At 36.2% G+C, this 25,641-nt stretch overlaps 1 protein-coding gene across 4 annotated transcripts in view; it reads right to left on the bottom strand.

The window, feature by feature from the left end:
- SGCZ (sarcoglycan zeta) overlaps window positions 1-25,641 on the bottom strand; it is a 749,844-nt gene that overhangs the window by 483,179 nt on the left and 241,024 nt on the right. Inside the window, exon 1 of one of the 4 annotated variants that reach the window (XM_027077263.2) lies at window positions 727-1,833. The exons of the other annotated variants lie outside the window; for them this stretch is intronic. The gene's annotated coding sequence lies outside the window, so the exon portion shown is untranslated. Of the gene's footprint in view, window positions 1-726; window positions 1,834-25,641 lie in introns of those variants that run through there. 4 annotated transcript variants of the gene reach the window in all.

Below are 25,641 nucleotides of genomic sequence, written 5' to 3'. Positions count from 1 at the left end.
AATACAAAGAAACAGTTCTTGAAGGGAATGAAAGTGCCACTCTCTCAAACACATGAGGATAAGAAAGCAAAATAGCCTTACTGTTGATATAGAGAAAGTCTTAGTGTTTGGACAAAAAAAATCAAACCAGCCACAACATTACTTTAAGCCAAAGCCTAACCCAGAGCAAGGCCCTAACTCTTCGATTCTACGAGGGCTGAGGGAGGTGAGGAACCTGCAGAAGACAAGGTGAAGCTAACAGAGGTTGGATCATGAGGTATAAATACAAAAGCCATTTCCAAACACAAAAGCCTGCAAGGTGAAAGGCCATGTGATGACGTAGAATCTGCAGCACATTCCAGGACTAACTAAGATAAGTCATGAAGAAGGCTACACTCAACAAAAAATTTTCAGTGGAGATGGAGTAGGCTTCTACTGGAAGAAGATACTAGGAGTTTTATATCTAAAGGAGAAGTCAAAGCCTGCCTTCCAAAGCTTCAAATGACTCTCTTGTCAGGGACAAATGCATCTGAAGACTTCAAGTTGAGACCAGTGCTCCTGTACCCTTCCAAAATTCCTAGGGCCATAAAGAATTATGTTCAATCCACTCTGCAAATGCTCTACAAATTGAAAAACAAAGCCTGGAGGGTAGCGTATCTGTTTACAACATGGTTTAGTGACTATTTTAAGTCCCCCGTTGAGAACTATTGCTCACGAAAAGATTATTTTCAAAGTATTACTACTCACTGCCAATACACTTGGTCATCCAAGTGCTCTGATGAAGAGGTACAACCAGATTAATGTTGTTTTCATGCCTGATCCATTCTGCAGTCCATGGATCAATGAGTAATTCTGACTTTCAGGTAGAAATACATTTCATAAGGCTAGGTGCCGTAGACAGTGATTCTTCTGATGGATCTGGGCAAAATAAAATGAAAACCCGGAAAGGATTCACTATTCTAAATACCATTAAGAACATTCACGATTCATGAGATGAGGTCCAAATATCAACATAAACAGGAGCTTGGAAGAAGTGGCTTCCAACCCTCATGGATGACTTTGAGAGGTACCCGACTACAGTGGAGGAAGAAACTGCAGATGTGGTGGAAAGAGCAAGAGAACGAGGATTAGATCAGGGACTGAATCAGGGCAATCTCAAGATCAAACCTGAACGAATGAGGGGTTGCTTCTTATGCTTATGGATGAACAAAGAAAGTGGTTTCCTGAGATGGAATCTATTCCTGGTAAAGATGCTGTGAAGATTGTTGAAATGACAACAAAAGAGTTAGACTACTACATAAACTTAGTTGATAAGCAGCAGCAGGGTTTGTGAGGATCGACTCCAATTGTGAGAGAAGTTTTACTGCGGATAAAGTGCTATCAAACAGCATGGCATGCTACAGAGAAATCATTTGTGAAAGGAGGAGTCAACTGATGCAACAAACTTCAGTGTTCTCTTATTTTAAGAAACTGCCACAGCTACCCTAACCTTCAGCAACCACCACCAGGAGCAGTCAGCAGTCATCAACCTCTATGACTCTTCACCACCAAAAAGATCACAACTCACTGTAAGCTCAGGCGATGTTTAGCATATTTTAGCAAAAAAGTATTTTTTCCTTGGGGTATGTACCTTGTTCTCTTAGAAATAATGTTGGTGCACACTTAATAGACTACAGTATAATAGTTTAAACATAACTTTTATATGCACTGGGAAACCAAAAAAAATTATTTGATTCACTTTATAAAAATATTTGCTTTATGTGGTGGTCTAGAACAGAACCTGCAATATATCTGAGGGGTGCCTATATATGTTATAGAAAATATGTACCACAAGAGTATAAGTATTAGTGTTCATTGAACCAATCCTACTCTAAGTAAAATGTGGAACCATATATTGATAAATGCTAACATCCAATTTTTTTTGTTTTTTTCCCAATTTTGTTTTTATTTTAGAGCTCTAACTAGAAATTATATTGATGCGGTGTTATTTTGCTTTATTTTTTAAATGAAGAGTACTATCATTCATAGAGTAAAAATTCTTGTATATGTTAAATCAGAATTTTGGATGAATTAGAGGTGGTACTAGATAATCAAGAGCAAATTATTTCATGATATAAAGAATTACTTGTTTGCTTACTGTCATTTTTATTGAGGTTAATATTTCATGTTTCCTTGAGACTAGTGAAAATCTTTAGTCCTTACTGAGATTCCTATTTAGAGGGGAGATACACAACATATTAACTGCTTTGTACTATAAGTGTTATAAGAGATGACAGCAGACCAGGGGGATTTACTTTGCCTAAGGATTGCGGTGGAGATTTTATAGTTCTAACAACAGTTATGACTACAAAATAGAAAATGTATTATAAGAAGAAGATGAAAGGAACTCTAGGGACCACCACCACTGAAGGAAAGACTAAGGAAGGGACTAGGGAAAGGAAGCACATAGATGTAGGAAGACAGCAGGAGAGAGCACAAGCCTGGCTATGCCTGACTGGCCAGCAGGAGACCTCCTCGTATAGCTTGTCTGGGAAAAGGCAGAAATGCTATCACTACTTAGATCATGCATTGCTTTTCATCTCATATTAAAGCAACGTTCTTTCTTAGAATATTCTATTTCTACAAATTCTAGTTAGACATGAAGGTGAGAAGGTGAGATTAATGTGCCTTTGAAAAGAAGTGAGAACTTAGCTAAGTCTCTGCAATAAAACAAACACAAATCACAGAGGAAATGGTCTTTCAAGCAATAACATTTTTTTTTTTTTGGTAAAGCAATAGAAATTCTGTACCTATATCAAAGCCACTAACTATTTTGTAAAGCAAATGGAATAACAAAAGGGTGAGAGAAAAGGTTGTTAAGAATACATAAAAATCTGTTATTTAAAGCTATTTTTATCATCTCAAGAAATTCAATGTTGTTTTCTTAAAGATGAGATTAACACTATTACTTTATAAATCTTCTTTATCACAAAATACTTTTTAGAGTATCCAAGCTGCAAAAAGACAAGTATAGAGTTTGCTTTAAAAAACTTCATTTTTGGGGTGGTGCCTGGGTGGCTAAGTTCGTTTTCATTCAGATAGTGATCTCAGAGTCTATGAGATTGAGCCCTGCATCGGGCTCTGAGCTGACAGCACAGAGCCTGCTTGGGATTCTCTCTCTCCCTTTCTCTCTGCCCCTCCTCCACTCTCTCACGCGGGCACTCTGTCTCTTTCCCAAATTAAACGAATAAATGTTTAAAAAAAAACAAACTTCATTTTCTCTTAAACCTCACAGACCTGTGTTTTTTTTTAAGATCACAAAACCTTTCAGTAGCCGTTACATTAAAGTAGTAGTACTAGCAAAGAAGAATAATAATGTACTCTGAGAGATTAAGCAAACTATCCTAGATTTGAAACTTTTACAGCCTTTGTCTAAAATGGTAAATGTTGATCCATTTTCAAGTATTAAAAATATCCTGAAATATCTTGGTTCCCTAGGCATTCTGAGAATTCTACAAACAAAATAGAAAATCGTTTCCCTAAATGGTATCGCCATTCTAAAGTAATCAAACAAATGTACACTTGCAGAGATGCTTATTTTCTCAGACCAGCAAAATGGATTTCCTAAGAGAGAAAAAGAGATGATTACGATTTTCTAAGAGGAAACATCTCCTCACTGAGGTGTCACTCTGGCTAAGTCCTCTCTACTTTCCTGTGCAATATGAATTCAACATCCTACTTTGCAGTACGTTCTTTGCGATTATTTTGGTTTTCAAGGTTCTGTACAGTATTCCTGGCTTCTTAAAGGAATTAGGACCTTCTTCATCTTAGTTTTTCACACATATATCAGGTCTACAAAGCATTTATTACGATCAAATAACTTATAAGACCCAGTGTTCCCTTAGTTAATACCAAAGAAGTCTTCAGCCTTCTTGGATCAAGACGTCTATCAGCATTCACATTAAGGTAAATGCACTTACTTGTGTTGGCCTGAAATCCAGGAAAGGACTTATTTAAATTTGGACTTTGTGCTTTATTTACAAAGAAACATACTTTCAAAATCCTGATAATACGAATAAAATGTCTGGCATGATTTTATGAGTTTAAATGAAAGATGCATTGGCAAATAAAATTAGACTTTGTGAATTTTTCAATATTTTTCTCCAGTATTTCTGTCCAATATTTTTCTCTGGTTTACAGAAAGGGTTATTTTGTTCAGTAAGTTTAATAACACATAATAAAAATCTAGACAAGAATGAATTAATCTGGACTGACCTAACCATGGTTCATCACTAATAATCTAGCCCTGGGGAATTCTGGTGAAGTCTACTCAGCTAGAAATGTGAGAGAAATTAACTAGAGTAGCAGAGGCCATTTGCTATTATTCCCTTGCCTCACAGAAGGGGATAACAATAAGAGAAATACAATAATATAATAGGTATATAAGTAATATAATATTAAATAGTGATAGATGCTAAGAAGATAATAGGTATGGTGATATATTGGAGGAGTCTCCTTTAAAAATGGTAGAAAGATGTCAGCAGTGAAAAGAGAATGCCTCACAAAGAAAGTGACTCCTGACATGAAACTAAAATGATGAAAATCTAGGAAGAGAGTTAAAAGAGGTCTCTTGAGTATTCAAAGCCCTAATTACAGTAGGCTAAGGAGAAGATCGAAAATGAGGAAGTGGAGAAAGTGAGTTCAGACCATTTTTGAGGGGGAATGAAAAGCAAAGAAAAGGGATTTCAGATGAGAGTCTGGAGTCCAGTGCTGGAGTATTAATCAGGGGCCAGGGCCAGTCTACACACAGGTTATGAGCCAGAGAATGGAAAAGAAAGGAGGACACTTAACATAGGGCCAATAGCTGAGGGGACAAAGCTGAGATCCAGAGATGAGCTGTGCATTCTCAGTGAGGTGGCGATTGAAAAACTAGTTGACAATGACAGAAGATGAGCCAAGCTAGGCTCCAGAAAGTGACAGACACAGGTTAGAGTTAGCCTAATCCCATGAGAATCACTCTTAGTCCTATTACTCTAGTATTCTGACTCACATCAGCATATGCGAAACTGAAAGGGGCTGTGTTGTGGTTCAAGTCCACAGGTACCTGGCTTGGGGACATGTGGCAAAAAGACCCGCTTCCTTCCTTCACAGAAAACTTCTGCAGAAGCTCCATGACCACAAACTTGCTCCACATGGATTTCACTGTGTGGGACCTAGAATGTATGTTTGTATGTACCACCATCTTCTTGCCGACCACAATAGTCTTCGCCCTCTTTCAGTGAGGTTTTATTATTTATTTTCTAAAACTGGGAGTGGAAACAGGAGGGCATCTGTTAGACATGGCATCTTACTGGATAGACAGGAAAGGCTAAAGAAAATGTGACCTCTGCTAATATTCATGAGAACAGAGAAAGAAAAGAAGATGTTAAGGGAGAGTACAATGCATAAGGTAATTATTTTAAATTGGTGTTGGTTAAATTAAGGGTAGAAATAAAATCTATTAATGGAACGCCCTGTTTTACGTCTTGTAAGGGAGAAATATTGTCTGAAAGATGACCAGGTGACCCCACTACATGCCTGTATACTCAGGACGCTAAAAGGGAGGCAGTCTGAACAACTTAAAAATGGCCTCAAGAAGTGAGAAGCATGGAGGTAAGTTGTGCAACAAAGCTTTTTAAGATCTGAGTTTTAGCAAAAGTAGAAAAAGGACTCTCAAACTGCACAAATGCTTGAGGACATTAGAAAGTTAGTTCAAGTCCAAGTATTGAGAACTTCTTTTCTCCAGTCCAGATTCTGCCACTAAATTGTCTGATGATACAGCTCGAAAGAGAACCCAGTTTTACATTGGAAATGATATATCTGATATAGTTGTTTTTTAACTATCATATTGGACAGTTTTATACTACTACTCACATAAACCTGGATATAATGCAGAGATGTAAGCACATAGACTGGAAGGAAATAGCAAATTATTTATCTCACGCACTAATTTGATTCCTTAAAATCAAAATGTAAAATGAGCATCCAATTTCCGCTCAGCCCTGGCCCATGTATTCCCTGTTATAGGAAATATGAATATAAAACAAATGCCTCCTGGAAAGTAAGCTGGATAATTTGGGAAATTTCTTTTAATTTCTGATTATGGAGCTGGTACTTGGTACAGTTAAGTAGCAATAATCAACAGTCATATAACCATAAAAATTGAACCTTGGTTCCAAAACCTCTTAACCTACTCAATGGGAATAGCTTATATTCTAGGAGGAGTGGTAAATCATGTTGGTGTCACTGTTCATTAAGTGCTGATCATGTTAGATTTAACATTACAGCTGTCTGTTATTGGTTCAGACAAGGGATGGGGGACAAGCAACTAAATGGAGTCTCAGATTTATGTGCCAAGTTGCAATCCCAGCCTGGCCATTCTATTCTGTGCGTCCAAGGGCAAGTCACTTAGCCTTTCTCTGCCCCAGTTTCCTCAGCTCTCAAATGAGTATTACACTGACTTGCATAAGAGCAATATGGGAGTAGGAAAGTAGGATGTTAGAGTGCCATTTTCATTTTAAATGGTAAAAATACTCATTTTAAAACTTTATTTTCTACCTCCTTAGCTAGTGATCACCTACATAAGGGCTATATGAGTATTTATATTGGAATTAATTTTCAAAGATATGATCAAAATCTCATTTAAAAATAAAAATGGTTGAAGTGTTCAAATTATATGTTTTGAATTTTACAAAGCAGAAAGGCATTTTATTTTCTGTTCCCAGAAAATGAGTCTCTAAACAGCTACTAATGTTGAGAGAGATTGAAAACAATACAGTAAAGTCCACTTACCATGGCAATTTAAATGTCTCCCTGTCTATGACACTTAATTCTCAAAGGCATTTTCCAACAAGGTGGTAGTTAAATTTTGCCATTTAAGAAAAATGTCCATTTTAAATGGCTTTTTTTTCCCAGTTGGTTTATGGAAAATGCTGTAGTCAGTTTTTACAGCCTGGAAAAGAAGCGGCCAGCAACTGAATTTCAAGAATGATGAAAGATATGGGAGTCCAATGGGCTGCCTCTTGCGATAGGAAATAGAATAGCATTCTAGCCAAGCCTGACAAAACAAAGAAACCTGAATAGGCATTAAAAAAGAAACACATTCCCAGATGAATAAAAGTTCTATAAAAATGTGGACATGTAAAGAGAGAATTTTCAGTGACCCAATAGCCATTCCTAGCTTTGTTGACGTAGTTTATGCGTCCCCAAATTATATGCTTTTGTATAGGAAAAGTTCTTCGTATCTAATTGGCTGAAAAGTCAATTCACAGCTTTTGGCAATTCACAGCTTTTGAGGCATAGACTTAGATTTAGGTTGCTAACACCGAAGTAACTCATTTCTCTGATCCCCTCATGTGCTAATAATAATAAACAATAATAATAAAAACTTAGCCATTAAAACAATTGTGAAGGAGGTTGACAAGTCTTTTGCTCACTGACAGATACATCAACACTAAGAGCTAGAACAACAGACAGTCATGAGCACCAATGACATTAAGATTTACAAGCATGATGGGGCCACTGGCAAGCACCACCACACATACGGCAGGAGAAAGAGGAAAATCTTGAAGGAAAAGTTCACCAGAAACACAGCTGGGGGCTTTAGGTGGGAAAGCGGAGAGCCCACACTAATTAAATCAATAAGGAAACCATGGTTTAAAGAATACTAAGAGAATCAGAGAAAGATTAAGGGTTACTGACTTGTATTTTAACAACACGTAGAAAAACAAAACAAGCATTAAGAAGATAAAGTAGGGCCTCCGTGGCCTTGTTGATTGATTGGAAAACACCAGGGTTTATGAACCATCTCGCAAACAAATTTCAAAACACTCCATTGAAAGTCTTTTTTTCCCCACTTGGACAACTTTAGTTACATTTTACCAGATTCAAGTATATAAATTTTAGTCAAACTTCTTTTGATATAAAATTTTCCAACTCTTAAGAAAAGTGTTCTGCTTGGGGTTTTCTCACTTTTGGAGATAAGGAAAAGAAGACATTCATAACAAGTATGTTTTGTTTTAGAATGCTCTGCTTTAAATGTATCCAATACAGATGACCTTTTAAAGATCGATATAATCTAACCAACACAAGTTTTTTTATTCCTGGCATAACTTAATCTTGACTGCTTAGATAAAGACAAAGCAGTTGGGCCAATAATTGGGCTTCAACTCTGTGAATTGCTGAATTTTTAAAAGGAAAATAAATGGTAAGACACACTTTTGATGTACCAAGCTGGGGGCAGAGAGGAAATGCAGACCAGCTCAACATCCAAAGACAAGGAGGGACATAAACAGAAGCCTGGAACATCATCATGAAGTGGTGCCAATATGAGAAGGTATCTCTGTCAGTGCTGGATGGGTGACCCACTGAGGCCTGCCCCTGATCTTACAACTCTCTCCCTGGTGAATCTCAGGAGAACATAGGCCAGAAGAGCTGAATGCTTCATCCACCATTGCTCAGACTAGCCTTGGACGGGCACATGTATAGGTCATGAATATAAGATGACTTTCCACCACAGGTGGAAAATGAAGAGAGAAGTGAACTAGTGGCACTATCTCCTTTGGTTTGCGTACTACAAACCAGCCTTTTTCTAGTACTAGTGTTAAGAAACTAAGGTTATTGACTAGCTATTGTTACCTGAGGAGCCTGATGGAGGATATACGTTGCACTCTCTTTTCTGTTGTTTTATGCTTGTTTCTTGTCTCAGCTTATGAGGAAGTAGCAGAATATGCCACCCCAAAATGGTATACTTTGACATACTGATTATTTTTAGCTGTAGGCACTTGAAAATAGCCAGTACAGGAGGATTTCTCCAAACACCTCTCATCTGCCTAAAGAGAGATCCTCCAGAAGAAACTCCCTTGTCATTGATGCCATCCCCAGGTATTTCATCAACCTGGGAAGATTGACTCTTGTTATAGGAGAGAAGAGAAGTCAACATCATACCCAGACACCTTGGTCACAAGCTATCACATCTCCCATCTATTTTTCTAAGGGCCCATTCATCTTTCCTAAAAATAATTTCCTCTCCCCTAAGAGACCTACATTCCACTCCCCTTTCCCTACTAAGATGGTACTTTAGTCTGAATTCTAAGCTGTCTCTTTGGGTTACTCATTATTCTACGGATATCACCCACATATGCATGAGGTATACAAGTTAATAAACATCTGGGTTTTTTGTTTTTTTCATTTTTGTTGCTATTAATCTTTTATTACAGGATCCTTAACCAAGAACACACAGGGTAGAGGAAAACTTATTTTTCTTCCTTTACACTCACAGTAAGATTATAAACTCCTTTGCTTACATTTTTTATAGTCACCTTAGCATCAAACACCATAAGGTTTGCTATAAATCATACAAAAAGATTAATAGGCACTCTACTTAAAACTTACTCCATGCTAGGCATTGTGCTGGTGGTTTGTTGATAAAGCTAAAACCAAATTAACTTTTATTTTAACTCAGAAAAGAGAGCACTTTGGGAATCATAATGGTACCATTTAGTACATTACTGTTACATCCATGAACTTCATTAAATAATTCAATAAATATTTGTTGACTCTATGGATGCATGAATATATACATAAATCATATAATTTAGACAGTTACCTATTTACCTAAGTTACCTAGTTACCTATTTAGGGAGCACAGTGAGAGTGGAATTATATTTAATTCAAAATAATATCATACAATGCCATATATATATGTATATATATACACATACATATACATATATATTGTGTATATATACATATATATAATATATATATATATTCTTTTTTTCCATTTGGGAATTGGAAAATTTGCAGCCATTTCATGCCCTTGATTGGACTAGATGATATCATGTGGCTGGTAATGGTGGCTTTTTGAAATAACATTCTTCAAAGACATATCTCTAATTTTAACTCCATCATTGTGCCCCTGATTCTATTGATCATGGCACAATATTTTAAGTCATTATAGCTAAAAAAAATAATAAAAATAAAAATACATTAAAAAGATAAAATCTATTGATGCTTAGATCCCATGATTCTTTTGGGGGGGCATGTAGTTCCACTTTTATATCTCACATTTTTCACATATATCTGTATCAGTTCTCATTACCAGCATTTCTCACGTCATGACAAGATTACTTTAAAGTTTTCCAACTTCTGCCTTAATTCTTGCCTCTAATGCTTAGTTTTGAGGAACATACCCCCAAAGCATAACGGTCAATTTATTTATATATCTAACAAAAATTAATTTAACACTTTCTACACACAAGGCATCTTTCTAGAATCTAACCATGCAGCAGGGAAGATAAACACAAATTCCTGCCTTCATGGGATTTATGTTCTCGAGCTGCGCACAAAGAACAAGCAAAAATAAATAAAACATACAGTAAGTGAGAGAGTAGCAAGCAGCTAAATACTGCAAGAAAGGAGGATAATGAAAACGTATGCTGCCATTTAGAAAAGGTAACCTGTTAAAGCCTCATTGGAAACACAACTTTTTTAAAAGTTTATTTATTTATTTTGAGAAAGAGACAGAGCCTGTGAGCAGGGCAGGGGCAGAGCGAGAGGGAGAGAGAATCCAAAACAAGCTCCACACCATCAGTTCAGAGCCCAAGCGGGGCTCTAACCTATGAACCGTGAGATCATGACCTGAGCCAAAATCAAGAGTCGAAAGCTCCACCAATTGAGCCCCAGAAAACCAAATACTGAGTCATGTCCACAAGCACATGAAGAGGGGAGCTATGTCTCCATCAAGGTAAGAGCATTTCAGAGAGGAAAGAACTTGACTGTCATGTTCTGGGTCTAGCAGTGGGGGCAGGAGTAGAGAAATTGAATGTCAAGTGAAGACAGAGAAATAGGAGAGGCAGAGTTCCACAGAGCATTGGAGAGTTTGTTTTCTATTCAAATCTCATTTTTTTTCTGAGCCAGGCATTCTGTAACTATGTCATATGAAATAGCATGGTTTACCCCTCTATCTTCATTATTTCCCTCTCCCTGGTCCATGTGTCTGCACAGAACCTTTCTCCACTTAGTAGTAAATTATTTTTTTTAACGTTTATTTATTTTTGAGACAGAGAGAGACAGAGCATGAACAGGGGAGGGTCAGAGAGAAGGAGACACAGAATCTGAAACAGGCTCCAGGCTCTGAGCTATCAGCACAGAGCCTGACGCGGGGCTCGAACTCACGCACCGCGAGATCATGACCTGAGCTGAAGTCGGTTGCTTAACTGACTGAGCCACCCAGGCGCCCCCACTTAGTAGTAAATTAAATATTCATCTGTTGTTGTTGTTGTTTTTTTTTTGGGGGGGGGCACCTCCTATAGAAGAGAAGCCATAGGAGGACAGGGACTTTGAGATGTTTGTTGCTTTAATTCCTTCAAGGAGAAACATAGGTGTGCAAAGCATTTACTGAACAAACAAATATTCTGTGGCTGCCATTTGTCCAATGATAGTGTCCGGCATTCAGCAGATGTTCAAAAAGATCTGAATAAACGAATTTGTTCTTCCTTCATTTCTGAGGTGTGTGTTCTTCAAGGTCAGAGGATGACATTCATGAAGTTTTAAATTTTGACAGTGTTCTTGCCATACACTATCTATGTAACTCTAAACATGAATTTGAGTCATCTCCTTATCTACAAATCGACAGTAAATTGACCTACCTTTAAAACATATTCTAAAGATTAAATACAATATATAGTAATTTATGTAAAATATAAATATGTATTGATTCTTAGAGCTTTTCCTTCCTTAACCCACTATCTGCCAGTGAATATATTTTCTGTGAAAAAATTATATCATTTTAGAATTTATGAAGAAATCGATATATTTGCTTTTACTGATTAAAAGCATCAGTAAAATGATAAAAAAATGGATATTATAGAATTTGGAAACATAATACCCCAATTTGTTTTAGAAAACAAGGGAAAAAGTAGTAATTTGAATAACATAAGAGGCTATGTTATAGAACCCACTTACTTTCAACCCCCATCTGTCTCCCAGCTTTTAAAAATTATAGTTTTTTTCCCTTCATTTTTACTTGGTAATTTGAATTGGAAAAAAAAAAGAAACTTCCCATTGTTTAATATATTTGAAATGAATAGAAGTGAAACAGTGATAGAAAAATGGCTTCCTATACAGAAACAAAATAATCTTACAGAGATTAAATGAAAGAAACTAAATACTTCCTTTGCATAATAAGATGATTCCTTATCTTCTCAGGTATAAAAAAAATGGTTTAAAAAATTACTTACTGGGGTGCCTGGGTGGCTCAGTTGGTTAAGCGTCTAACTTTGGCTCAGGTCATGATCTCACAGTTCGTGAATTCACGCCCTGCATGGGAGCATGCCTTGGATCCTCTCTCTCCCTCTCTCTCTGCCCCACCCCCTTTCTCTCTCTCAAAAATAAACATAAAAAAATAAAAAAATATATATTATTTATTGTAATAATTTTGCTAACCAAACCAAGAAATCACCCTTCCAAATGAAGGATTGCAAAATATGCCACACAAAATATGCCACCTTAGCATATAGATACATTGAGCTTGGGCATTTTGAAAACCAGCAAATGCAGGGAGAGGCTTTTGCTGAACTCCTCTCATCTACCTAAAGAGAAGTCCTCCAAAGAGACTCCCTTGTCATAAATTCTCTCCCTGGGAGTATCATCAAGCAGGGAGGGCGGACTCCTCTAACATGTAAGGAGAACAGAAGTTGATATCACACCCAGACACACATTGCCACAAAGGATCACACCTCTCATTTATTCTTCTAAGGGCCCATTCATCTTATCTAAAAAATTTTCTCTCCTCCAAGAGGCCCATATTCCACTCCCTTTTCCTTATTACGATGGCATTTAAGTCTGAATTCTATGCCATCTTTTGGTTATTCATTTTTCCTGGTTATCTCCTATGTATAAATGAGTCATACATGTTAATAAATTTCTGCGTGTTGGGTTTTGTTGTTGTTGCTGCTGTTGTTTTGTTAATCTGTCCTTTATTACAGGGGCCTCAGCCAAGAACTCACAGGGGTAAGTGGAAAATTATCTTTGCTCCCCTACACTTATGAATACCTGTCCTTGGGGCAGGAAACCAGCTAGCTGCACAGATCTCACTGTTGTGTTCCCATTCCTGTCTCCTCTGTGTGGCAAACAAAGTGCTTTCTCCAAAGTTTGCACAGAGACTTGCTTCCAGACTCTCCCAATGTATAAGTTGTTTTCTGATTGCATTTTACAAAATTATCTTTTTAAGCTTCATTTTCTTAAGAGATCTGGAGAGCTATATTCTAGGCCAGCATACTTAATGTAGACCTCAACCTGATGATCTGAAAAGGCCTCGGCCATATTATGAATTAGTGACCTTTGCAAATTGCATTTAAGTGGTTTGAAAACACCCATTTTACAATCAAGAAACAGTAGAGATGGGGAGTTTAACTAGATGAATATAAAACAAAATTGTTTAAAAGCATGTCAATTGCTAGCTCTAAGAATAACTGAATATATTAATATCCAAGGTGATCCTTCATATTTTATTTACTTGTTTGTTTATTCACTTATTTATTATTGTACAGAGTACTTTAGAAAACGTAGGCTAGGATGGATAGGAAAAGAAGCAATAATAAAAATCACCTAATTTTATAAAACACTTTAAAATTTGTATTTGAATGAGTGAAAATCAGCATGTCAAAATTCATTTGAAACATTATACAGATTTAATGATAAACTACAAAGTGCTTATTCACTATATTACTTCTACGGTACAGCACTAAGGTAAAATTAATGCATGTTCTAGTGCCATCTGCAGAATTTTGCATTTTCACAGTACGTTAGTGCTCCCTACCAGATACGTTTATGCCCCGTTTACATTTGGATATATTCCTAAACTAAAAGGCTAAGTGCTTCTATTTAATCTAAAAATGGGGAGCAAAATGAAGCAATTTATTTTTTTCATACTTGCCCAAATTACTTTCTATAACAAAATGAAAAAGATTCCTTTTCTGTTAAAGAAAAGAACTGCATATTTAAACGTCATATGATCCTTCATTCAAGGGGAAGAAAGGAAATTAATAATAATGCTAACAGCAAACAACAGCATAGATTATCCTATGCCAGACACAAGTGCCCAGTTAATTCACTTAATCCTAACTGCAATCCAGAAAACAAAGCTGTTATTATTATCGTTTTTTATAAGATAAGGAAAATGAGGCCCAGAAAGGTTAGGAAATTTCCCCAAGAGCTATTAGGAGCAAGAGTTGGTAAGGGTAAGAAATATAAGCATCTTCTGAACCCTAAACTCATTTTCTCAGCCACACCCTACGCTGCCTATGGGCCAAGCACTGAGTCAGCCCCTCCATATGTTACTCTGTTCATTCATGAATGCAGTTAACTCAATCAAAGTCAATCTTACAAGTCCCATTTTAGTAATTAATAATCTGAAGCACCAAAAAGTCAACATACTCGAAGTCCCGCAAATGAGTAAAACATTGATTTTTGGATTCAGGTTTATGGATTAATATGGGAGCTTTTTGTTGCTGTTTTTATTTCCTTAACTACATCACACTACTTCCCCAGCAAATATTTACTAAATACCTATTACATGCAAAACATTTTAAATACTTTAAATATACACCACACTGTCTTTAGCACCCATAAACCAATAAAGTAAATGAATGTGCTTCTCCTAATGTGAGATTTACTACTGTCTTGAACGGCAAGTGTAATTTCAGATAGTAAAGAAATATGCCATGAAACATCTTTGATTCACATAAACAGAAATCTATTCTTGCTTATATTTGTTTCCAAGCTTTCTTAGTGCATCAGAAAGTCTTCTTTATGCTAGCAGGCATGTTAACTAATTTCTAGCCACCCTTCCAAAAAAGAAAAAAAAAGGGGGACTTAGAGATGTTTTCAGCTAAACAGTGTCTCTCTAGTTGGGATGCAATAACTGTGTTTTTTGTTGTTCTTGCTACTATGTTCAACCTTTTCTGTCAACTTCTGGCAGGAGAAAATGGCCCTATCTTTCCTGTTATGTTTTGGCAGGCGAGACTGGTTTCCAACCTACTGTATCAGTTTAAATCTTTCTTTAAAAAGAGGCCTAAGTAGAGACAGGGAGTCAATTTAAAACATAATATTCAACACACAGCATATGTAGTATATGAATACAGGGAAAAATAATGAAGCTTTAAGAAGTGGCTAATGTTTAGAAGACACCATTAGTTTCTAAACACTAATGTTTAGAAAACACAACACTTTTCTTTTAGAAAAGAAGTGTCTCACTCGGTTCTCTGCAAATTAACTGGGCTAACTCTGCAAAGGTGAATTCCCTTGTACTGGAAGAAGAGAGCAGACACCGGATGCCTGCAAGGCAATTTACCAGAGGATCCATGCATGCACTGGAGGGGATGGTGGGGGAGGCACTTAGTTTTTGAAGCTCCAGGGAGCTCCGGGTCCAACAGGAACAGTCCAAGAACTTGTGATATGTTCCATCTGAGTAAAAGATGCTCCAGGAATTTGATGGAGGGAATGTCACTCTCTAATAGCATCTCGGGTGGCTTTGCAGAAGCATTTGATGAGGGCTTTCTGTAACCTTTAAGCTTTTAAGAAATGAAGAATAGGCCAGGATGGTGGCATTTCAGGCAAAGAAAAGGCAAGGGAGCAAGAATGCAAAACCTATAAAGTGCCTCTGAGGAATCTTGAGCAGCAGAGAAAAATATGAAAGTAACTCAACAGCCAACATATCAAAAACATGATAAATGAAAATAGATATTTAAAAATAGAAGAGGAGACTCTGCAGTTATATTTATAAAAAATAACTTTGTTTTCTCAGAGTGTGATAGCAGCCTTATCAGGACACTGACTCGTTTTTCTTATTTCCATTAAACTTATTTTATGCTTCAAATGGAAATAAAATCATATTAATGAGTGAAGGGTAGACATAAAATTTTGTGAACGAGTAAAAGCAGTGTTTACCTTACCAGATACTGGTATTCATTATAAAGCTATATTCAACTTGGGTAGGGCCAATTCAAGGAAAGAAAAACAGACCACTGAAATACAATAGAAATTCCAGAAATGGACCCAGATGTGCAGTTCACTTGAAGTTACTGAGAACATCAAGTGTGTAGAAAATATGGTTTTCTTATAACTCTCAAAAATAGGCATTCTCAAAAACTGCTAGTGGGGGGTATGAACTGGTACCTCACTTTGGAATTTAAAAAGTATCTGTTCAACTGAAGATGTGCATGCTCGTTATCCCAGAATTTCCCTTATACCTGCTACAGAAACCCCAGAACTTAGAAAGAATAAAACATTTTCACAGATGCTCCTGTTACACTAGATATTTTTAAAAATTTCATAAATGCCCATTAAGACAGAAATGTATATATAAAACCAATATATTTAAAAACAGAACAACAAAGCAATTAAAATGAATTGATCTACACGTATTAACTTTCAGGAACCACAAAAAATATATAATGTTAAATGACAAAAACAAACAATACCCCACCAACATATACATATAGACGTATTCATACAAACACACAAGTTATGTTCACATGCATCTTCAGCAGAAATATAAAAACCTTTCAAAGAAGCATCTAAGCCTATTTCAGGACACTTATAACTTCCCCCTTCTGCATGTGTGAACTTGGACATAAGATGTGTGCTCCAGAAAATTTCCCATTAGACACGATGGATGACAATCTGCCTAGGGTTTGTTTTAAGCCATACGTAGCCGTATGTTGAAAATGTATTAGGCAGATAAAAAGTGAAAAACAGGATGAGAGAAAAAATCTGAAAGGAGAAGAAGACTGAAATTCGTAATCAAGACAAGAGCCGGGAAGACCCAGGTAGCGTACAAGGAAAGCTGTGTTGCGTAACGAGAGGACAAGAACTAACATTTAAGGATAAGGTGGCTGAGGTAATTTTTAGGAATGGAATGTTCATTATTCACCTGCACATATAAGAAGTGGCCAAACTGACCCTGAACTAAATTTTCCTTAGGAACTTAATTGTCCCTGAGATGCATTCCAGCAGACGGTCTGCTGGAAGCAGTGAGCTGAACACTCTTGTTTAAAACCATAGGCATGCTTTCATGCACCTGTGCTTTACAATCTTTTTTGTCTGTTTGTTTATTTAACAAATTTATAGAGCAATAGGACACAGATCAGCGCAGTTTCCTCAGACAGAACCATCCGACTTCAGTGGAAGAAGTTTTGGGTCCGAAACATGAGCAGACGCACACACCACGAGCATGGTGGCGGTCCAACACATCATCCATCATTCTCTCAGCTTTTGAGTTTGCTGATACAAATAAGACAGCAATACAGTCCTCTCAATGTAAGAAGGAGGGTGAAGGGTGAGACATGATGAATCATCCATCCTCATTAGATTTCCCCAGAGAGAATTCATTTAAAGACGCATCACCATAAAAGCACCCCGTGAAACTTAAGTAGCAAGGATTAATATACTTCAGATTTAACCATATTAAAAATCTCAAGTAATACTTAAAAAATGAAGTTTCAAATTGAAATGGTATATTGATTTCTTAAGATTTCCAATTGCTGGGGCACCTGGGTGGCTCAGTCGGGTGGGCGTCTGACTTTGGCTCAGGTCATGATCTCGGGATCCATGAGTTCGAGCCCCACGTCGGGCTCTGTGCTGACAGCTCAGAGCCTGGAGCCTGCTTCAGATTCTGTTCTCCCTCTTTCTGATCCTCCCCCACTCACACTTTGTCTCATTCTTTCTCTCAAAAATAAATAAACATTTAAAAAAAAGATTTCCAATTGCCAAAATAAATATTTAAATAAGGACTGGATATATATTTTTTTTTCATTTTTTTCTTGATACGACCTTTAATATTAATTCCACAACTACTGTATGCACATTGAGAAATAAACATACCATTATCAATAATAAATTGAAATGATGTTCAACATTCAAGCTTCCAATCTGCCTACAATAAAATAATACAAAATGGTTTTCTGAGTTTCACAAACTGGGTAAAATTCTACATATCCTGTATAGTCAAATAGGCTATATTTTATTGACTGATCACATTGTATTCACTTATTTATTTCCAGGACCAAACTGTGCCTGACCCATGTAAATATTTAAAAAACCTCAGTGAATAAGTGAGAAAATGCATTAAAAAAGTATGATTTAAAAAAAATCCCAACTTCACTGAGGTATACTTGACATATAAAATTATAAGATATTCATTGTTCATCACAGTGATTCGACATACATACACACTGTGAAAGGACTTTCTCCCATCTAGTTAATTACACATTCACACAGCCACATCATCTCATGTGTGTGCGGTGTATGTATGTGCATATTCTTTTTCGGTAAGAACATTAAAATACTATGCTCTTGCAAATTTCAACTATACGACATAGCGTAATCAACTGTACTCACCATGTTTTTACATTAGGTCCTCAGATCTTATTCATCTTATAGCTAAAAATTTGTACCCTTTTACTACATCACCCACTCTCAGCTCCTAGCAAACATCTTTCTACTCTCTGTTTCTATGAGTTAGGTATTTTTACCCTTCTGTTTCTATTTTCAGCAGAATGATTTTGATATGCACTATAGTGAAGTAAACTATGCGGCACATAAGGGGACTGGAAAATTATGACAGAGTTTCATGATCCTTGCATACGTTTCTTTGGCATTGGTTTACCAATACTACACTTTCAACACTGCTACCTGTTGTATTGAATTTGAGTGGCAATGGGAGAAGCCATATACATTTTTGAAAAATGTGTGTAGATTTGGTTACAGAGAAATGGTACAGGACTGATGACAAATAAAACTAATTTATAGTCAGTAGGTAACAGCTAGGTATGAAGTTCCACTGAGAGTGGAGTTCCTGTGAGAACCCTTTCCCCAGCCACATGGAGACCTCTGGCACCCACCCTAGGGAGAGAGAGGGGTACTCTGGTGCCCACCAGTTACCAGCAGACCAGCCAGCCATAGAGCCTGCTCTCTACTCCTCTGCCTCATCCCTTTGTCTGTGACCCCTCGAGTTTGGGCCTTACCTAAAATGTAGTATCGCGTTTTCTCTAGCCATGTGACTAAAGAACAAAAGAGAATTATTCTTCCAAAATTTCAGTGCAACGGTAACTGTATTTTATTACTTCACTCAAAAACAGTTTGGGAGACTCAGAGAGAGTGAATATAATTTAGTGAGAGTTAAAATTAATATGTAGAAGTGTTAAAATGGTTGATGAATTCTTGGAGACATAGGAGGTCCATTTTAGTAAATTCAACAATGAATAAGGAGGTAGATGATTCTAATTTTGGCAAATTTCTTCAAAGAGATTCATGAATAAATTGAATAAAATTTTGATTCATTAGCCCATAAAAGAAACAAATAGGGCTTATAAGGGTCTAGCATATTTATTAAGACTTTGTATTCAAATGGAATATGCAAAACTTAATCCTTACTAAATAATATTCCATTTGTGAATTTATTGCTGTTAAATTAACTTTTATTGCTGAACATTTTCGCATGAACTTTTTTCTTATTCTACCACTTGCTTTATGATATAGAAAGGTTACATTCTTCACATTTTGAAAAAGTTTTCTAGATTTAATACCAACAATTAAGTGATCTTTGCCTTTATTCCCACCTCTAGCAATATCATTATTTACACATAGCAAGGTCACAGAAGACATTTAAATAATTAATTTTGGTTTGTTCCCCAGCAATGGGAAGAGGAAGGGAAGTATTTAGAAACGAGGTCAACTCAACATCTTTTATTTATATGCTATTAGCTAAAATGTCATAACCAATGCTACCAAAGTCATCTCAAATATAGAATGCTTTACTTAAATGAACCACCCCCATCAAAATACAAAAGAGTAAATATGTATAAATATGTTTAGGCATTTAAAAAATAAAAAAATTGGATGGTACATGCATTAAATTATCAAAAATGCATGTTCTCATTTGTCTTTTCCTTTTTTTAAAAAAAATGTGATGTTTATTTATTTTTGAGAGAGAGACAGAGAGAGAGACAGCATGACTTAGGGAGGGGCAGAGAGAGATAGAGACAGAGAGACAGAGAGGTAGACACAGAATCTTAAGCAGGCCCCAGGCTCTGAGTGGCCCCCACAGAGCAAGATACAGGGCTCAAACTCATGGGCCTGGAAATCATGACCTGAGCCAAAGTCGGATGCTTAACCGACTGAGCCACCAAGGCACCCCGCATTCTTGTTTTCCTACTCCATGCTGAGCCAATGTTGCACACCCTACAACCTTAAAACTCTATCAGGCATTATGTCTGGCACTTTTTTTTTTTAATTTTTTTTTCAATGTTTATTTATTCTTGGGACAGAGAGAGACAGAGCATGAACGGGGGAGGGGCAGAGAGAGAGAGGGAGACACAGAATCAGAAACAGGCTCCAGGTTCCGAGCCATCAGCCCAGAGCCTGACGTGGGTCTCGAACTCACAGACCGCGAGATTGTGACCTGGCTGAAGTCAGACGCTTAACCGACTGCGCCACCCAGGTGCCCCTGGCACATTTTTTTAAAAAGGCATAGTATGAGACTCTTGCACTGGGTATAAACTGAAGTATTTCACAGCTTTTTAACATTATTAAAGTTAGTGAAACTTAGGGAAAATCACATCAAATAGAGCACTATGAGAATATGCAGTTTACTAAGAAAGTGGATTTCTACCAAACACTTATTTACTTCCTTCATATCCTATATATTCAGTTTTGTTCAACTGCCTCAATATGCTGTTTCTGAGGTAGTTTGATTAATGAGGATTCTGGACAAAGGAAATTAGTTGAAATTTAGGGAGTGATGAGAGAGTAGAAGAGGGTAATATAGTAAATACATGGATTTTTATTCTGTAGGCACAAGAATTTTGTTATGGTTTCCTTTCTACATGTGTAGTTCAGACACAGTTCTGCATCTAGGTAGATAAATGGCTTAAAAATTCTTACAAGTTTCCCTTAATCTAAGCAGACTTTATGTATGACAGACAGTGGTTTAGTTTAATACGAGTATTTTTGTTCCATTGAGTGCTGTGGTTGTGAAGTTATTTAAGGTACAGTTAACCATGAATGGTTCTGAAGCAATGCAGGTCTGTTTGGAAGAAGATTTACTCACACATAGCCTGTTTCACTAATACCCAACACAAAGACAGTATGAAGCAAAGATCCTGGAGAAAACAGGCCTCATAAGAAATCACAAATACACAACGTTCAGCAAAGTGTGGAAAACAAAGGCAGGAGCAGTCAAAGAGCAAAATGAATAAACTTTATGAAAAGACTATCCAGGGCAATAACTGCCAAAAACAGAAAGCTTATCTAATCTATCAGAATGCTTTTGAATACCAATACCAGAACAGGTCTTAGAATTAAACACTAATTTCAATTATAAATTTTCACTTACCTGAACAAGTTTCAAGACAACCAATTTTGAAGTTTAAAAAAGTTAATGGAAGGGTCCTTACAAGAGAACGACACTAAAAATTAATCTAGAAATAAGAAATTGCAAGCCTACTTAGTGTATTAAAATCATTTTTATGATGATTATCTGAAGAAATATTTAGAGGATAATGGTAGTATAAATTAATAAATATACAAATAAACTGACAAATAAATGGCAGTAGAAAGAAGATTAAATTTCCCTAATCTGGGGAAGGAAACAGACATCCAAATCCAGGAGGCACAGAGAACTCCCATCAAAATCAACAAAAGCAGGCCAACACCAATACATATCTTAGTAAAATTTGCAAAACTCAGAGATAAGGAAAGAATCCCAGAGCATCAAGGGGAAAGAAATTCCTAACCTACAAGGGGAGACAAATAATGTTAACAGCAGATCTATCCACAGAAACTTGGCAGGCCAGAAGACAGGGGCATGAAATATGATCATATTTACACAGAAAAAAAAAAAAACAGGTAGTGCAAGGTGATTTCTCAGAAAGCAGAGTTACATTGATCACTAAATGGATTATAATAAAATAATTCAAAGTTTAAAAATTGTGGAGAAATTCCTTGATAAATAATTATCTTCAGTGTTCACAAAAAATGGGCTTAAAAAAGCTATAAGAGATGTTTAATGTGGGAATGGTGAATTGGTTACCCCACATGTGACCATTCTGATCAATCTAGAGTAGTTTCTGGGGGAGATGGATGTAAGAGATCTCCTAGGCTTTGGGGAAGAAAGGCAGTGATTGCAGAAGGACTCACTGGAGCACAATATACTCATTTTTAGCACCCTTTCTCTCTCTTATTTAAAAATGTTTACTTATTTATTTTGAGAAAGACAGAGTGTGTGCAAATGGGCGGGGGCAGAGAGAGAGGGAGAAAGCGAGAACCCCAAGCAGGCTTCCCTGCTTCCAGCGTGGAGCCCGACGCTGGGCTCAATCTCATGAATCTGAGCTGAACCTGAGCTGAAATCAAGAGTTGGACACTAAACGTACTCAGGCACCCAGGCGCCCCCACCCTTTCTCTTTTTTGAAGATGCAGCAAATTGAACGTTAACACTGTAATTTCAAAAGTCAATTCCTTTCTTGAGAATCACATCCACTGTACCATACCAGTACACATACTCTGTGAGACACTCTCCTCTACAACAGTAACATTTCAAGGCCACGAAATGAGTTATTTCATACATTTGTTACTAATTTTTTTAAAAGTACTCAGTGTGCATTGCTGACTGAATATATTAGAATCCAAGTACATAATAAACTTCCAATGCCCACAGCATGAGGCAACAGCCTCATGGATAAAAACACAGAATGAACGACACTAGTTTTTCCAGAGACAAAACAGAATCACTCAGTTCTGAGTAATATAACTTCACAGTCCTAATAGCTGCACCATGAGTTACCATTCTTTATTAAAGACAAAAAGCAAAAAAAGGCCTACAATTCTCCAACCAGTCAATTATGCCAGGGCACTCGGAAAAGGGCTGAAGATCCTAAAAAACAAAGGGAAATAGTGAACAAAAAGCAAAGCTAGACTACTTCAAAAAAAAACTTCAATTAATCAGATTTTGCTTTTCCTATCTTCTTAGAAAAGTAGTGTATATATATGTACATATACAAAAACATATACATATAAAATAATATAAAATCATATATTTTAAGGTCTATCATTTCAGATAAAACTTTCCTGAAAGTCATGAAAAACCTTTTGTGAATAATTTGTCCTTAATATTTTTCAGAGAGGAAAAATTTCAAATATTCATCACTAAGCATGCCTATCATCTATATTCAGCTACCATCTCCAAATTCTCTAGCTTTCTTTCCAAAATAATTTACATGTGAAATAATTACATAATAATTTTCAAGCCAAAATAATTATAAAATATAACCTATATCAATTAAATAATGTAGTTTAATTTATTTAGGACTTTTTTTCCTTTTAAAAACTTTATTTTTCTATTTTGAAGTATGTATACATGTAACATTTCCTAAATTATTTCTGTAACAGGCAGGGGATTAAATACAACAATGTATTTCTGAACGTATTCTTTATTTTAAGGAGTTCACAACTTATTTGAATATTTAAATTTTAATATGAGGTGCAGATACAGTCCAAGTGTGGACCACAGAGCACATACATTTATGTGGCAGATGTGGGAAGAACCATCAGGTGTTAGATTTGGAGAAGGAGATAGGTTAGAAACAAGCATTGAAATTCACATGGGACTTGACTGTGGGATTTGACTTTCAGGAGGAGACGAAATGCGATCTGCAGGAGGCCCAAAGCCCAGACAAGTGAAAGTCAAGGAAGCTGGAATAAGCAAGTTACCGGTATGTGGGAAGTGGGCTGAAAATTAGTATGCATTTATTTTCATGATGTGGATTTGGGTTAAATCTTGAAGAACTTCTATTTTAGGCAATAAGTTTAAATCTTTTGATAAAAAATAATACATGTGTAAAGGAAAATACTGGAGGAATTTAAGCTAGTGACTACACAGATGTGATTAATGTACTATGACCATTAATATGGGGAAAGGGAATAGGAGGACAGGTGAGAAATCGTGATATATGGAAACAGGATAATTGCAAAACATTAGGTTATGAAGTAAAGTGATTGTAAGGAAAGATAGGAAAAGTAAAAATAAAAGTTATGGCTCTTTAGAGCCAACACCATGCCAAATTTCTTTTTTTCCACAGTATCTAGAACAGTGTCTAGAATATAGAATTCCATAGTACGTAAAAAAAAAAAAAAAAAAAAAAGAAAGGAAAGAGGCAGACAGGTAAAAAGTTATTAAACACACACTCTGTGTAGAGATCGGGTTAGGCAATTTCATGTACAATATTCGTTGCATGATCATCATAACTGGTTACTCACTTTTACATAAAGAAACAGATTAATGAGGTGAGAGAATTTACTCAAAGTCATTTGGCAAGCAAATTATAAGAGTTAAACTAATAACTAAATTCGCACAAATCTTGAGCACAGGTTCTTTCCACCACTTTGGGCTACAGAAAAAGAAAAATTCTAACCCACTTGAGTTATAATGTGAGGACACTTAAAGGTCACATAATAAATATGAAAGTATTTTTAAAAGGTCAAAACTTAAGTGATCTCCTGACTTGAGATAATTTATACCAGTAAACATTAGTTTTAGTTATGATAACAAGAAAAATGTTAGGAATATTTAACGTAAGTATTTAATGTACATTTCAAAAGGAAATCAAACATTCTTTGGTTTATACAGTTGTTTTCCCCATTCAAATATAAAAACCTCAAAGTGTGCTTGTGTTTGTATTTAGACTAGCATTATTCATCTTAAAACCATAACTGTGGCATCACAAATATTCAACAACATTTTTGAAGAAATAAAACTTTAAAATATCTAATTTTGTTTTACCTTTGAAGTTCTGAAAATGATGAGTTAATTCCCAGTCTCCTGGCTATTTTTTCATATTTTTATTGTGGACCACTATACTATAATACATTATGATTCCTGTATTATGCAGATTATATCCCTCCAAAGGTTGCAATATTCGTGACTGTTAAGAGAATGGACAGGGAACCAAGGCAAAACAAACAAACAAACAAGAACTTTTAACATTTAGTTATTTATTTATTGAGAGACAATGAGAGAGCACAAGTGGGGGAGGGGCCGAGAGAGAGAGAGAGAGAGAGAGAGAGAGAGAGAGAGAGAGAGAGACAGACAGACAGACAGAATCAGAAGCAGGATCCAAGCTCTGAGCAGGACCTGATGCGGGGCTCGAACTCACAAACCTTTTAGCTCAAATCTCAACAGTTAGCAAAGAAGTGCATATTTTTCTTGATAATTGATATTTAAAAGTTAATTAAAATGTTTACTGCCAGAAACTAGAATTCAATGCAAGAGGAAAAAGAAAAAAAAAAAAAAAAAGCAAAGGAGTCACATGGCTGTCCGTTCTGTATACTAGCAAACACAAGTATTCCAAAAGAACTTAAATCTCCCTCAGCCAACCAAACGTAAAATAGTAAAACTGACCACAGGGTTGTTTTCATTTAATGTTTCTCAGACAACAAAATCTTGTTAAGTCCTCATAAATGCAAAGTGATGTGTTTGTTGTTAGGCAAAGCAAAGCTTTTCACTTTGAAGTACAGTACCTCTCAAAGTCTAATGATGGGGATCAGTATGGCATAGCCAGGTGGATGACTAGAGTTGTATTAGAAAAA

The sequence above is a fragment of the Acinonyx jubatus genome, chromosome B1 (assembly GCF_027475565.1).
Source record: "Acinonyx jubatus isolate Ajub_Pintada_27869175 chromosome B1, VMU_Ajub_asm_v1.0, whole genome shotgun sequence".
Lineage (NCBI taxonomy): Eukaryota > Metazoa > Chordata > Mammalia > Carnivora > Felidae > Acinonyx > Acinonyx jubatus.
The sequence above is the reverse complement of the archived record's forward strand: the minus strand, read 5'-3'. Positions and strand labels throughout refer to the sequence as shown.